The sequence below is a fragment of the Euprymna scolopes genome, chromosome 19, assembly GCF_053919585.1.
Source record: "Euprymna scolopes isolate OS-2025 chromosome 19, ASM5391958v1, whole genome shotgun sequence".
NCBI classification, from domain to species: Eukaryota; Metazoa; Mollusca; class Cephalopoda; order Sepiida; family Sepiolidae; genus Euprymna; species Euprymna scolopes.
In genome coordinates this window covers 6,302,501-6,320,000 of record NC_136500.1, presented here as the reverse complement: position 1 = coordinate 6,320,000, position 17,500 = coordinate 6,302,501, and the positions used below count along the sequence as shown (strand labels likewise).

The 17,500-nt window shown below is 30.9% G+C and overlaps 1 protein-coding gene across 6 annotated transcripts in view; it reads right to left on the bottom strand.

Annotated features, from left to right (window-relative positions):
* Positions 1-17,500, bottom strand: part of LOC145303403 (semaphorin-1A-like) — a 538,996-nt gene that overhangs the window by 169,985 nt on the left and 351,511 nt on the right. The gene's annotated exons all lie outside the window — the stretch shown is intronic.

Genomic DNA, 17,500 nt, shown 5'->3' with positions numbered 1-17,500 from the left:
CAAGCTGAGAGGCAGATGATTCCATAGAAAGATTTATCTGATACAGGAATGCACTAAAAGACACACGCACACGTACATATGCAAATATAAATAAAACAGCAAGAAATAAAGATTCATATAATTGCGATTTTCTGAAACACTATTACACAAGGTGACACTTGGAATAAAAAATTTGATGCAAAACGTTTGCGTAAAAAAGTATTGTTTTTTTTTATATTGGTCTACAAGCACAAATGAATACAGGGTTAGAATAAAAACTCGAAATTATATCCTTGCTCGTAAAATCTGTTACAAATTTCTTTCGAATAGACACTAAGATGCAAGTAATAAACAAATCGATGACTATTTTAAATAGTAAAAACAAAACAATAATGTAGGTGTGGTAGTTACTTCAAGATGTATTTTTAAAAAGTGTTCTAGTCCTTTTTCACACATGCAGCTGGAATTATTTATTGGTTTCTACTAACGATAAAATTAAATGAAAGACCCGTTTTTATGTGGGGAAAATATACAAAAAGTTATATTCCGGATTAGAAAAAAATTATATCGTAGTCGAAAACATAGAAGACAAAGTGTAGGTTGATAACAATTCACTCATAGGTAGGACACATTAAATTGTAACAAACATGTACATTCTGGGTTCAATTAAAGTTGTAAAAGAACGGTCAATTATTGTACATAATTTGTGTTCCAAAATATAAAAGAACGTGCATACTCAAAAGAAGACTTGATGTTTGCAAAAAAAATACACACCCTATATATTATTTTACTACATACGACGTGGTGCATTTTTTAAAATACTTTAATGCACATAAATACACCTAAATTATGAAACTTATATGGAAAACGAAATTAAGCTAAAAAGAACATTATTTTGTAGAAAAAAGAGTGGATGAAGAAACCAGCTGCCAAGGGAAATAAATTAAATTATGCCTAAAAGAAAACTGAACAAATAAATTTAGCATTTTTAAAATTAACACAGAGAGCCAAACCTTTACCGTCAATAAAATACTTTTTAATTTTTAATTCATGCATATTTCGTATGTACAAGAACACAGCGAATGCACTATTAAATATTATATTGCGCCTAATATATAGTACTAATTTCAAAAGAGTTTAAAAGTGACTTGAGTTCAATCAGCTAGATTCGAAACCAAAATTTTCATCGGCGCAGCCGCGTCCAGTACCTTTTGAGCTGTGGAAGCATAGATAAGCACGTGTTAAAAATAAACGAATGAGTTTGCATATGCGCAAAAGTAATATAAATATGTCAGCCAGTTGAAATAAAATTTTCAACTTGCCGACATATTTCGGTGCGCGTTTTCATGCATCTGAAATAAGGTTTTACTCATAATAATCCGTTTCTGGTGTATGATTACTATTTCTTGTAAATTTCAGTGCTTAATCCAGTAATTTAAGAAATTATCGGTTAAGTATTTACACACTGGCACACACAGGCATGCGTACATAAACTGCTTTATCCATAGAAATTAAGATTGACAATTACTATTATTTACTGTTTCGGACTTCGTTTCTCGTCTTCAAAAATTGGATCAAATTCTAAAAATTGACCAATAAGAATGAGTAACGTCCGTTGATTAGATAAAAATTTTAGTAATTCGTTGCTTCGACATTGTAGTAAAAATGAGTTAAGTTTAGACTAATGCACCTTAAAAATCAGGCTGCATTAATATCGACCGGAAAGTTGTGAATATAAAAATTAAGATGAATATAAAATCCGTACCATCTGAATAATAAATAGATTTACAGCAAGACCTCGCCCTTTCCCACCACTTCAGTGAACGTTCTTATATTCACGATAATGTCTAACAACTTTACGTAAAGAATTTATTTCCCAAAATCTCCTTTGCACAGAATATATTGCCCCAGTACTGCTTCCCGTCAGGCTTTAATACTTAGAATAAAAATCAACAAATACTACGCTACTGTTGAGATGACATGTTTCCTGTCGAGTGAGGTGTGTCTTTTATTGTGTACAGTTACAAGAGGCCCACTATCCCAAGCTTTACATTATTAGTTAGCGAAGATGTGAGTTTATTACTAACCAGCCTGAAGCTCCTCTACAGGGGAATGTGACGGGAGTATCTAGATACTTTTACAAAACAGCGTGGCCCCATAATAGAGTGCTGACTTTAAAAAGTTCTCGATTTGAGATCTATATGTAACATCATTCCGCCGTAGGAGCGAGGTAAGAAAATACAAGATGGGGTCACTCACATCAGTTGGTTACCACTTAACATTTTTAATCCTCTAATAATATATTTCATCATTAAAGTGATAATATATGGATCTTATAAAACCTTATATCCAACTGATTTCAAAACTTAATACATATATATATATATGTGTGTGTATGTGTGTGTGTGTGCATGTGTGCGTGTGTGTGTGTGTGTTATTAGTAAGAGAACAATGAAAAGGAAGTCATAATTAATTGAACCTTGTTAGCATGAATGAAATAAATATTACGGAGAAAGTAAATATTTTAAAAGAAATTGCGACAATAACAAATTGAAATAGAAAAGTGGGAAGGAAATAATATTCGACGAAGAACGAAGGAAGTACAAGAAAAAGAAAGAAGTAATAAAATAATGCAGATAAGACGAATATAAAAAAAAGCAACAACCAAAGGCAATTAAAAAAAACAGCAGATAAAAACGACAAAGAGCTTAACAAGCAAATGCACAATAAAATAAGAACAAGAATCCTGCGAGGTTTTCTTTTGAGTGTCTTTTATTTTCTACATGCCCCTTCCCGTTCCCATTTGTGTGCCACCCGCTCTTTGAAAATCTCGTTACGCCCCTGCAACGTATTATATTTGAGTTTTGCTTTACGTATTTTTTATAACAAAGGGCAGAAACAACTGGGACGTCGACAATAACAATCGACCCAACGAAGCGGGAGTAGAAACAATGAATAAAAAAAGGGCCGTGATAAATGAGCAAATTGAAGGAGCAAAAAAATATATTAAGAAGAATAGTAAGCGTTCACCTTTCTGTTAATGCTAGCAACTAAGAGGTCCTTTAATTGTACTCTCGTTGTGTTTTATTTTATATTCAATTTAAAACAGAAACGCCATTGTTTGCTTGCTAATGTGTCGTACTTGTTATCAGCCTGCCTTCATGCCAACATGTTTAAACTTAAACAGACTGGCGTGTTGATTGACTCAGGAAAGCCACAAAGAATAACAAAATAAAACAAACTAAATAAAAGAGAAAAAAATAAGGCAATGCCTTATCAATGCCCGGGGATCGTATTTTTTTTTTAAATAAGAGCCGCCTTATTACGGCAATGGATACCGACGTGACTACGTAATAACATACAATAAAGCGAAATCACCACAAATATATTTCATGAAATGTACGCACATACATTTTTTCCAGGTTAATATTTTCCAGGGATGAAGTAGCCAATTAACTTTTTACAAGGTTCCCACAAGAGTGCTCAATATAGAAGTAGGGGCAGATATACTTTTTATTTGCTAAACATGAGCATGCTTATGTTGCTATGATTTATGAGCACATTTTGTCTGCCAGTTACTAGTAAACATTACTTTTGTATAAGCAATATTGCCTGCATAGGTTTGGCTAACATATATATATATATATATATATATATATATATATATATATATATATATATATATATATATGCATGCTTGTGTGTGTGTTTATTTATATTCAATCATCCAGACCAACAAGCTTTGCTATACTGGCATGAAAGTGTTTCGATGTGTATTTATTCATAATAAATATATCTACAGGCGAAAAGTATTTCTTTCCTGGTAGGTGTTTATATTATATTTTTTAAAATATGAATACTTACACAAAAGAACTTTTTGCATAAAGAAATATCAGTTGTAAATAAACTGGAGATTAACTTTGCCTAAGATTGAAGGTTGATCAAGGAATGCTTCGCACTCTCATATTTTTATTGGCATCGAATCGGTAAAATTGTTTAGGTTACAATCATTTCCATTGATTTACTGCTCTAGTACACAATGTGTTATAGTACGCATTGCACTGTAGAGAACCTAATGTTGCTTTATAAAATGAGTTTCATATTATAGATGGGTTGAATTAAAGTTTCAAATGCAAAATCCAAATAGCATACTCCAATCTTGCTCTACAGTGAACAAAGTCATTGTGAACGTGTCGCTGTCACATCAAGGAATTTACCGTTGATTTTATATTTCGGATCTTTCAGTTTGTTTGGTAATAAATAAAACCTTTCAATGTGATATTAGGCTGTGTAAAGTGTAAACTTAGGTATATATCCGATACAAGCCCTATCTAAACACATTGCCAGACACAAAGTATCATTGTGAGAAATTTTATAAACTAGGCCAAGCTTTTTCGTATTCAATAGAGACCGAACTCACACCCACGCTTACGCACGGAGAAAGTTTTTTTTTATATCCTACTCAAGATGGTAGTACAAATTGAAGCACTGCTATGTACGTGATTGATTTTATTAATTAGAGAGTATTTTATATAAATCATTGATATTCTCTGGATTTTTATCCTAAGAATAAATTCGTCATATATATATATATATATATATATATATATATATATATATATATATATATATATATATATATGTGTGTGTGTGTGTGTGTGTGTGTGTGTGTGTGTGTGTGTTTCGGGGTTGTTTTGAGCGTGTGTGTTTCGTGCGTGCCTGTGTGTGTGCTTGTTTTTACATAGCTTGCGTTCACAGATACTGTTTTTCAAACAATCATATGGATGAAATAAAATGCCAATTTATCACGTATCGTCTCTTAATTCAACTAAATCATCAACCAGCAGGGCGTTGCTGTCGACCAGTTAAAGAAGCAAGTAAATCTATTATCGAAATTGTCGATCGTTGTTTGAAAACTAAAACACGGTCTCTCTCCTATACTGTTAATCTTATCCCGCGTACGTACGGCAAAAAACTGTCCTGGTTAGAGTGGAGGGAGAAAAACACAACAGATTCGGATGCTAACACATACTTATTAAAATAAACCCATGAAAACACATAGAGTAACTGAAATAATGGGAGAATGTTTTGCATCTGGTAGAATGCCCCATCCCCAGTAAAACAAAGTGATGAGTAAATTAAAATAAAGAGAACTTTGATGTCGTCTACACATTATCCACAATTATCTAAGCTATCTCTTAACAAGGAGTTAGTAAGAAACGCTTTCCTACATGTAAAGCCTGGCTAAATATTCACAATCATATAGAATTCTCTGCGCAAATAAGATCTGCGTAATATGGCTAACCTGGGCAAGTATGGTGCACCTTTTCGAAGTAATATAACCTCAAGTGACAACTAGAAGCAAGATATCACATCACATAAAACAAATCCTTTTAATAAAATTCAGTAAAACCAAGAAACCAGAAGAAAGGCATTCTAAAAGATATTCTAATGGGCATTTTGGGAGATGAAAATTATGTTAACTTCTTTACAAACAAGTTAAGATAATTAAAGTAGTTAAGCAATTATTGGAATATGCATGTATCTCATATAAAGATATATTGTTAACTACATAAAAGTTCCCTCTTTGTTTCTTTTAACTTCGATTGAAGTAAAATGAAACTTAGGTAAGTCGAAGCAAACATATTATGTCGATTATCTTCAAAACTCCGGACTTTCTTTGGAAACGCATTTAATACTCATTTATGACGAAACTGATTTTACAGTGTAATAATTAAGTTAAGAAACAATTTTTCTATAAAGTAATAATTTTTGTCTTCACATTGGTAATTTGGCCTTAATACATTCTCATGTAGTTATCTGTTCTAACACTATTTAAGGTGTTCATGGAACGCGATATTTAAGCTTGTCATATATAAACTAAAACGTTAATCGACCTAACGTATAATTAAAGTAACCTTCGCATGTTATACTGAAAAGAAATACAATCGTTTAAAGAGAGATTAGATTAGGGTATCATCACGTTTTTCACCAATTAGTTAAAACGTGGGTGTCAAGTTTCTCAAAAATACAGGTTGGGAAATGTGAAATGTATTACTTTGCAGTGTGTTCAATTCCGATCGCCAAATATTGATTGTTCCACTCTTCAAACGACGCACAGTGAAACGGTTTCCGACTTAAGACGGAAAATACTGCATTCTGAACGTTTCACAATGTCTAACTTTTCCCTTCTCTTGACAGCTTTTATTATTGTATTTACTGCTAAGAGAAGACCTTTAGACTTGGAGGCAGAATTAAGGAGATAGATTTAAGAAAACCGGAAACAGCAGCCGTACAATACAGCATGAAATGAAATCGAGTAACATTCGAGTTGAATATAAAACAGAGGAACACATCTGTAGGCCACTTCTTAACGCCGTGTCCTACGGTGACCATGAAAATCGTGTCAAGAGTTCTTTAATATCGGTTTTGAAGCTTGCGCCATTTGTATTGATTTTTTTTTATTTATATCATCACTTGTCAAGGCGACGCGACAACTTTTGGACAAGAGTTAATAGGTGTCAGTTAAGAATGCAATACAATTATAAGTAATGGTAGAAACTGTGTAGAAATTTATTATTTAAAAACAAACAGCTCAATAAAAACTTGTTTGGGTTTTAAGTGAAATAGTCAGCTCTCAATCAGCCTGGTGGTATTGTATTCCAGGCGAGTGTTTGCCGTGAATGAATTGCTGTAAAGGGTCATAGATTACAGCTCAGTCGAGCACCTAGTATGAAAATAAAGAATAGCTAAATAAAACCGTTTGGGTAGAAATTGATTCTTTAAAAATTGACTTGCTTACGTTTTAACTGACGATTACAGAGCTGTGTACCAGCTAGGGTTATTATGCTCCACAGACGGTCAGTTCTGGAAAAAAAGATTTTTCTTGTGGAATTTCCGTTTAATTTAGACAAAGATAGAGGTTAACACAAATTGGGTAGAGTGGGTAAAGCTAGGCGAGTGTTTGCTATGAAGGTTTGACGGTGAACTGGCATAATGTGAAGCCCAATCAAGTACCTTTAAGGAAAATAAAGAATAGCTAAATATTAAGACGGGAAGTCGATTTTATAATCATGACTAATAACATGCAATATATGCTATTGTTGATTCTGATTATAATGTCTGCGAGAGAAATACTATTGTATCTTTTAGCTCGGTAGTTCACACTTTTGAATTTGATAAGGAAAAGAAATAAATGAAATTAAATAATGGCAATTTAACCGAGCACGTGGGAGCTAGTAAATGCGATTAGTGCCTTCGTATGTTGTTTCATAGTTTTGTGTTCTCCTTAGAACAAAGAATATCCGTAAATACAGAGAATATACGAGTGATGCAAAACAATGACTCGAAGTAATAAATATAGACAAAAAATAAACGTATTTCTAAGCTGCAACGTAGCAACAATTAAATAGAGAAATAATAACGTGGGTGTGTGTTTGTAGTGCGTCTACTTTTTCTCTTGTGTTGGCGTACGTGGCAATTCTCCTTCAATTATTGTGGATTTGAAATGTTGAAAGTAAACCTTAAAAACAAAAATACAATCGGAAAAGAAAACTACGAACTAAAGAACAAGCAATTGCAACAACCTACATATATACATATGCATCTACAAATATATATATATATATATATATATATATATATATATATATATATATATATATGGGTGCGTGTGTGTATTTATATATAATATGATTATATTTGTATATATTTCGAATAAATACATATCTATGTGGGTGTATATGTATATATATATATATATATATATATAAACACACATATATATATATATATATATATATATGTGTGTGTGTGTGTGTGTGTGTGTTTGGGTGTTTGTGTGTGTGTATAATTATGTGGAAATATGTTTATTCAATTATATTTCACATTTTATTTATACCAATCATTTAATTTATGAAGTACGATGTAAATACATAGCATAAAAACAAATAATGATAGAAGGTTATATTCCAAATGTCAATGAACTAAAACGAATAAACGGTAACATACTCATCATCTTTAGATTTTGAATATAGACTTTTATAATTCATTTTGTGTTATATATATATATATATATATATATATATATATATATATGAAATAAAAATTACAATTAAATTTACCAAAATGATCCAAGATGATAAAATTAAAGTATATTATAAATATTCAAGAATTAATATTTATAAAGTTATAAAGGACTATCCACTTATGTAGTGTTTCCTTTTCAGATTAAATATGTTTTTAACTCATTTCAAAGTGTTTTTTAACATGTTTTATTAACTGTTTGCTCGTATATATATATATATATATATATATATATATATATATATATATATATATATATTATTGCCACAGCCGCCAAAATACCGCAGCCCACAAGTGCAAAGCCAACCAACGAACTATACGTCTAAGACTCGAGTTTAGTCCTCATTTGTACTCATCATCATTTGCCCCCGATATTTGCCAACTGAGCCTCCTGCATGCGAGACAAAGAACTCCACCAACTGACCCCCCCCCAAAGAAATTCTATTAAGCAACACAGATCAAGCAAACCGCGACAAAATAAGGCTGTGGAATAGACCAACTACATCTCGCCAAGGGACGTGGTCACCCAATCGGCTGAACCCCAAGCCGATGTCTCACAAGTAAGGAATTTGAACTCGAAAGGACGACGCCATCCAGCAAAGCCAATCTAACGAGCCATTTTTGTTATAGAATTTTCAGAATGTGAGATTATATATAATTTGTTCCATAGCCAAAAGAACACCGCAGCCCAAAAGTGCCGTGCCGGAAGTCTAAGACTCAAGTTTCGCACTCATTTGGCTCTTGTGAGCTGCGGTGATCTTTGCGCTGTGAAAATAATTATATATAATCTATAACATTCTGAAAATTCACTATAAATATATATCGAGTCTTACTAGATTCAGCCACTCTGATGAGTCGTAGACGACGAGACATGTGTCAGTTGCTAATTATATTTTATAAATAATATATATGCCTCTTCCCATTTAAGAGGGTACCAAATTGGTCAAAGGGAAACTTATTCCCAACACACATTTAGGCAAAATGCAATTCCGTATAAATAATTGAATTCAATCAAAACGAATCGCTAACAAAAACGAATAAGAACGTATATATATATATATATATATATATATATATACATATATATACATATATATAGTAAGTTATAAAATATATATGGCGATTAAGCTACACTGAATACTACGCCTTTCATCCACTATAGGACACTTAAGGATTATGCGCATAAGCCTGAAGAGTCCTAGTGGATGGAACGCGGAATATTCAGTGTAGATTAATCGCCATATATATTTTATAACTTACTAACTAGCTCTACCTACGTATTAAGCACTTATCAAGTAAATACTTAAATTTACGCATAAATTTATACTTTCGTATATTAATTTTATGTGAGTAAATGAAGTAGTTATATAATATATATATATATGTATATATATATATATATATTAATATTATGTATTTATTTATTATCCCTCAAACATCTAACGTTGATTAAGTTAGAGATTAAAACTTACTGCTATGATTTACAATTGTTTGAAAAAAAACAGCAAGGGCAGATTTGATTCCAAATATTTCTCATATGTTACACCTCGCTCTTTTGAATTACGGTATGATTATGAATATCTCAAATATACAAATCATCGAAATAGACAGTGGAATTACTTTGTGTATAGAAACCAAAGATCCTCGCATTTTGTAAAAATAATATGCGACCTTAAATGCAAATGTAACACATCCCACTACACAATCTAGGTAAGTAGCTTTCCAATGAATGTGACCTTTGTTACATTCTCATCAATAGTCGTCGATATTTAAAAATTATAATATTGCAAAAAAGATGGTATATATATATATATATATATATATATATATATATATATATATATATATATATATATATATATATACTAGCAAAAGTACCCGTCGTTGACTGGGTTCAAAAACAGCCTACAGAAAATGTACTCTGATGAAAGTATGATAGGTTATGAAAAGGAAAGGTTGTAAAGAGATAACTTCGAATTTGGGAGTATCAAAACCAAACCGAAATATGATGAAAGTAAATATAAAATAGATAAACCCCATAATTTACCATACCCGTTCACACTGAAAAACTTATCACAATATTACGTGGATCTATATTAAAAAACCTTGTTAAACTTGCGAACGAACACCCCATAATTTTATTATACCATTTGTCTTCAAACTGAAACATAATTATCAAAGTATACTTACGCAAATAGATATGAAAAGTCTTTATTAAAGTGTGTTCCTATTTCCATTCTATGGAGGTCAGGCGCGAACGGAGAGCCCACAGTTATATTATACCATCCCTATTTAAGTTAAAACATATTTATCAATGTATTATTATGTACATATATATCAAAAACCCTTGTAAACGTTATTTTTTAATTTTTTAATTTTTTATTTCCATATTTTGTGGACCAGGCGCAAACGCAGACCTCACTATTTTAATGAATCACCGTTTTGCCAGATCAAACATACCTACTCCTGTGTCTCGATACATCTTCTATCATTATGTGTGATAAAGTTTCTATAATAGTCAACCATATAGGAGCCTAATCGTGACCAGCCCCCCCACACACATCCAGCTTTATATTATATATATATATATATATATATATATATATATATATATATATATATATATATATATATGTATATGTATAAGCATGGCGAATTTTCACGAGAATGAAACGCGGAATATTCTGTGTAGCTTACGTGACATATATACTTTAATAACTTTCTACATATATGTATATATATATATATATATATATATATATATATATATATATATGCCAATAGATAGATAGATAGATAGATAGATAGACAGACAGATTGTTATATAGATAGATAGGTTGATAGATAGATAGATAGATAGATGTGTTAGTTCATATAAAGATTTGTGTGTGTATTTGTGTTTGTGTGTGTATAAAATCGGCGTACAATAAAACCAAGACAATAATATACAACAGCCGTACTAATAGTATTATTTATAATATCGAACCAGCAAGTAATAGGTTATTCCGAATGTTTGGAGTGAAGCAAATATTGTTTTGTTTTTTGTTTTAGTTTTTCTCATCTTGTTATTTTTATTTATTTATTTTTTTTTTTGATGGTCCGGACTAAGACTTTTTAAAATGAAAGCGCTGAGGGCAAAGCATAAGCTAACAAGCAGAAAAGACAATTATAAGCATAATAGGAAATGTCTATTGACCTTCATCGTGAAGGAAAGCACGGCAGGAAAAGAATGATCAACAGTAAGAAAATGTGGTTCTTTCCTTTTATTGTAGCAAAATCTGACAGCCGAAAAATCGAATTTACATTATAACAAATGATATCTATTTATTTTGTTTGTTCATATCAATAATAAGTAATGTTATCTACCTAGTTGTGATATTACAATATTTATATGTTTCCATAATTACACGAAAAAATATTTAGGTCATGTTTGTGTAGTCACGTGTAGCCTGTAATGTAAACAAAATTTAGACAAAGAAGAACCTTTTATGTCAGGTAAAATTGCTAAGTTTTTTCCTGTTGGAAAACTATGTCCTAATAATTAATTTTCTAATTGAATGTTTATCGTTATTTTGGATGCTCTAATTACTGTGAGATTGAAATTCATGAAATACTGTAGTTGTACTTACAATTAACTATTTCAATTTTAGAATTTCGCTAGAATTTTCTTTGAAAATTACTATTGTGAGAATACAATGTATTTCAATATGGTGTAAAAAGTAGCGAATTACTAGAGACCCTTATCCCAACAGGTAAAACGAACTGAAAAAAAAACGAAAGAAAGAATAAATCAGGCTTTTATGAAGAACAAAATGGCGTAGTAATATTTACAGAGATTACTGAGATCAGAGACGTCACATTTGTAAAAGTTCAACTAAGGCGAATTCGTAAATAGTAAAGTTTCAAAACATTGACACACTTTTAATAAACATATCATGATTATATGTAAAATAATAAATGCATTTAAAAACGTATTTCTTTGTTTAACGCTTATGTTATTCCGTTGAACAGTAAAGAGACGTATTTTTCTGATTAAATTTATTTTTTTTAAATTGTAAAATACACTAACGAGACAACATTTAGATTTAAAAAGTAAAAATATATAAGGATAGTCCTTATTTATAAAAGAAATCGTAAGCCTAATAATTGTTCAGGTATATATATATATTTTTATTTCGTGAAAAATAACTAAACAAAAAATTCACCACAAAGCAAATCCAAACTTGTCTATTGTACTCCTCGCCACTGTAACATTGCTTGGCTATGCTAGTGTTAAGCTTTTCATTCAAATAATACCACAAACACACCGGGGTCCGTCGTACATAACGTTCCCAAATTATATTACTTTCATTTGTCTTTTTAACTCTCTAATAATAATAATAATAATAATAATAATATATATATATATATATATATATATATATATATAAAAGTAAAAATAAACTTTCATTGCTTAATCAGTTTTGATCTTTGATCTGAACAAAACATAACGCTATTAACGTGTATCAGCTAATATTCTCTGTACCCTCAATTCTTGAGTTGATTTAAGTACCTGCATTATTTAAATAATAGTTTTACATTTTCCTTCAAGTTTGCTTACTTTAAAGCTATTTTTTGGATTTTTGTTTTCAAATTCAATTTAACATTATATATGAATTCTTAATCCTACAATATTTTCAGTTATAAATTTAGTATATTTTTTACAAGAATTTCTTGTTTTTCTTTTCCAGTTTTAACAACTAGCCATTTGTTTTTTCTAAGCTTAATGTTTACCATAATACTTTTCATGTTGTTTTTTTTTCTATGTAATCCATGATTTTTCCAGGCTTACGTTTAAATAATATTTTTGTTCAATTTCATACGCATTGTCAACAATCAATAAAAAATATTACCAACTTCTTAAATGGACTAAACAAAGAATAACATATAAAACGTAAGAAAATGAAAAACAAATAGAAGGAAAGGACAAAAATAAGAGAAAAACAAACAGAATTAACGGGGTATGTCTTAAGCGACATATTATCAATCCTAGCGTGTAAAGAGCATCACTTTTGTTAATAGTTTCTATATAACACAAATAATATGACATGAGGTCGATTTATGAAGATGTCGACGACGAAAAAGATTCTATGGTAACCAACAGAAAATCAGAAGGAACTGTCTCAAGTTCCTTACTAATTCTGAGGGCTATTTAACACCAGTAGTTTTATTATAACTTTTTTTTAATGAGTAAAAATTGAGAAAACTAAGGTCATAAGCTTAGATGATGACCTATGAAGAGTCAAAATTATTTGAAATTTGCTGGACAAAAAGAGTGAGGGGTGAAGCTTAAAAGCAGTTATAAATGAGTAAAAGTAATTCTAAACAATATATCCAAACACGATAGTGTTTGAATTATATATATATAATCACAAATAAATGACAAAAGTCTATATTCAAACATTCAAGATGTTAAATATCTTATCATCTATTTCTTTAAGTATTCATTTATCATTTATTTCAATCAATGACATAACCTTAACGCTTCATACGTAAACGCAATTAACAGTTTTAGAACATAAATAGAAATTTAAAAAAAAAACATAAAAAATAGTTAATTGTAACTTCTCTCTCAAGTTTCGCATTCTGTAATCATGCCCATATGTACTATTTTTTTAGTTGATAAGTACTATTTCATGTTAGATATTAAGGGAGAGAATTTATCCATTGATGTATATAAAAATAAAATAAACGATATTGCGCGACGAAACAGGTGCAGTGAAAAATCAAACATGTCTACGTGTTTAAAAGAATACGATGGTAAAACTCTTGAAATATGAAATATAGACTTTGTCATTCAATTGCACTGTAATTATATAGAACTGCAAAATAAAAAGATTAGGATAAATAAAAGGTGTAATAGAATTGAAGATACAAACACTCCAACACACCCACCTTCCAACCCCCATATATATATATATATATATATATATATATATATATATATATATATATATATATATAAATAAATATATATATATATATATATATATATATATATATATATATCACCCGTCTGTCAGTTTATTTATCTTGATATATAGAGTTTGGTTCATTTGGCTTATTTTTTCTATTCGAGGACTAACATGTCGGTGCATTGAAAATACACGCTGCTGGACGCGGCGTTAATAGCGGTCATTGGAGTCTGAGCATATGGACGGGTCAGATGATAAAAAGACGCGATAATAAAGAAGTGTAGACACATTTCCCGGCGCCACTGCCACGTCACAATAAAATAGGCCATTCACTGCGTTAAGAAGACACGCTTCTATGCCTTCTGGATTGCCATTTTTATCTGTAAACTCCCCGAGAGACAGAAAAAAGAAGAAAAAAACGTCCTCCAATCTCTAATAGGCCGCATTCAAGAAATCTTTTATGGCGACTGGAAATTCCTATCGAATTGAAAATTAAGAAAGAAACATTCAGTGTAGGAAAATTAGAATGGTACATATATATATATATATATATATATATATATATATATATATATATATATATTTTTTTTTATGATTTTCCGGGGTGGGGGGTACAGAATTTTATAATGGCTAAATACAGACCAAGAAGCATAATGAATTTAAAAAATAAAAAATGAAAATACAGGTTAGCTAACCAGGTTTCGTTCCTCAGTTATTAAAGCTAAATCGAGGTAAATACGATTAAAACAAACAAAAAAGTCAAATTTGTAATATGTATGTATAAATTTGTCGTATTAAATTACACAACAATTGTTGGTGTGTGTGTGCGTGCACTTTTGCCAATGCGCTATTTTTAAATAGTATTTTTCAGGTTAAATTCAAGCTTCATGGTATCGTTTTTATTTATGAATTTCTTAGGTGAAAGCATAGAATATTTACAAAGCTCTCCCCTCTTTTAGAATGGCTTCTAAAAAATAACGTTAATATTTCAGCACTCTGGCAAACGTGCACACGTAATTGTCTCGTAGTTTGTTACAGGTTGGAATAATCATCCTACCAAACACAGAACATTTATACACTAACTCATATATCTCTACCGGAAGATCTTTTTTTAAGATCATGAGTTTCCCTGCAAATGCAAGTTTTCAAATCCCTCTTGCACTTGGTTCACTGGGCATATTTACTAGATAGTAACTTCTACAATTGCTGGAACGATGGTGTTCTTCTTAAGATTTTCGTTGCTTTTCATATCATACATAAGACTATATATGTATATATATATATGTGTGTGTGTGTATATATATATATATATATATATATATGTATGTGTGTGTGTTTCTATGCGTTCTAATAAGTTACATAGTAATTTTCTTGTCTTAGTTCTGACATTTTTACAGTGTTCGTGAATTGCTTGAGGATTTTTTTCTCATAAGAAACATAACCTACCATGGTTTACATAAAATACAGCTCTAATACTGTGTACTTAACGTTCTTTCCATTAGAAAACGCATATAAACTGACGCCCGCATACAATAATTTAGTCTTTTAATATAGATATAACTAAACCTACTGACAGCTATGTGAACTGTCTTTATATAAGTGTTAGGTTACGTTAGATTTTACTCAATGTTTCCCAATCGCTAAACTTTTTCTAGCAATATGCGTTAGCTAATTTTACGTTCAACTTAAACAATAGCAAAAGAAAATTGTTGTAGCCGTTACTTCAAATCTAATGGCTGGGCTTCCCAATTGTCTCCGAGTCTTATTGTAAATATTCAGATTTTTTTTCACCCACAATTGTATAACAAAAAACTGGTATTTTATGCTACTATTGCAAGTGTTCTTGTTATTACTACTATTGCTGATATTATTCCTACTGGGACTACTATTACTAGTTCCGCTACCATTGAGTTTTTTCGATGCTAACTCATTATTAATCGTTTCCCAATTCTAAGCATCAACCTTCTCGGTCAACCTTCGACACTTTCAAATATTCCATCTCCCGGACTTGAAAACAACACATCTGTCCCCACTTACTGTACCGTACATTTGCCAACCCCTCTCTCTACGTCTACCGCCTATTACCAACGTTTCCTTGTCTACTCCTATTACTATCTTTAATGAGAATTTCCGGTCACTCACACTTCCACTCACGCTCAGCTTCCGAATTCTCTCCGGTCTTCATCGAAAGCACACCTACAAACCCACATCCTAATCAGTAATTTCAACACCACCCCCATCTCTTGCAACAAATTAAAACTCCTCTCTCACATGGTCTCCGCCAGCATAATTCTAAATTCCCATTTTCACTAATGTTAATTTCATAAGATTCCCACTCGCCATCCCTACCTATTTACCGTTTTCTTTTTTTTTTCTGGACAACTCTCCCTCTTCCATCGTTCTTCTTCCTTATAGGCGAGCACGCCAGGAAGTTCAACAGCGTAATTATTCAACTGTAGCCATGAATCATCATTAAAACCTGAGAGAAACACCGCGATGTGATGACCCCCCTCACACCTCGACGCTCATCAGATTAAAAATCTCTTTCCACCTCCTATTCTTCTTCACCAAACACGTATCCTTCTCTCAACTCCCGATATTAACAGTCACCATAACATAGATACTCCTCAATTGCAAAGAAAGCCATCTGGCTAGCACCGCATCCGAGCATATAATTTTTATCCTTATTATTTCCCATTAATACTATTTTAAAAATCACTTTAATTGATTAGTAAAGCTGTTTATATACGTATTTATTTTGATGTATACAATCAGGTATTATGTTTTACATCTTATATACTGGAAACATAAAACTGGATGTCTTTATCTACATATTTTTTCTTGGGGGTAAGCGCTTATCAAGGCCGGCGTCCGCTTTAGTAAATGTTAGTTAAGTGATACGTACAATATCGCGATGATTAGTACTGTTGGAACTTGTTTGGGATTAATTGTATAAAAGAACTGCTTCACAAGAATATACTTACTATAGCGTTGAAAGACACGATATTAAAGTCAGCTGGAAGCAAGTCGTATGGCATTGTGTTCCGAATAAAATTTATGATTTTTCTATAGATATAATATGTATGAAATTCACATTTCGGAACACAGCTGTTCTGTCATAGGAAAGAAAGTGCGTGCTATATTAAGGTTAGTTTAATTCATGAAAATAATTAAAATACCAGGGGATAATTATGCAATTTTTACAAGATACACATTAATTAAATTTTTTTTTAAAAATGACACATATGGCAATTTCGTTGAAGTAATTCTTATCCTGCTGAAACTGTTTATGTTAGTCTCATCCTCTTTTGTTTTTTCTATATCTTCCTCTCTCTGATAATTATAAAGAAGTATATATATATATATATATATATATATATATATATATACACATATATATATATACATATATACACATATATATACATATATATATATATATATAATAGAGTGAGAATGTGTGTGTGAGGACATTCTCATAC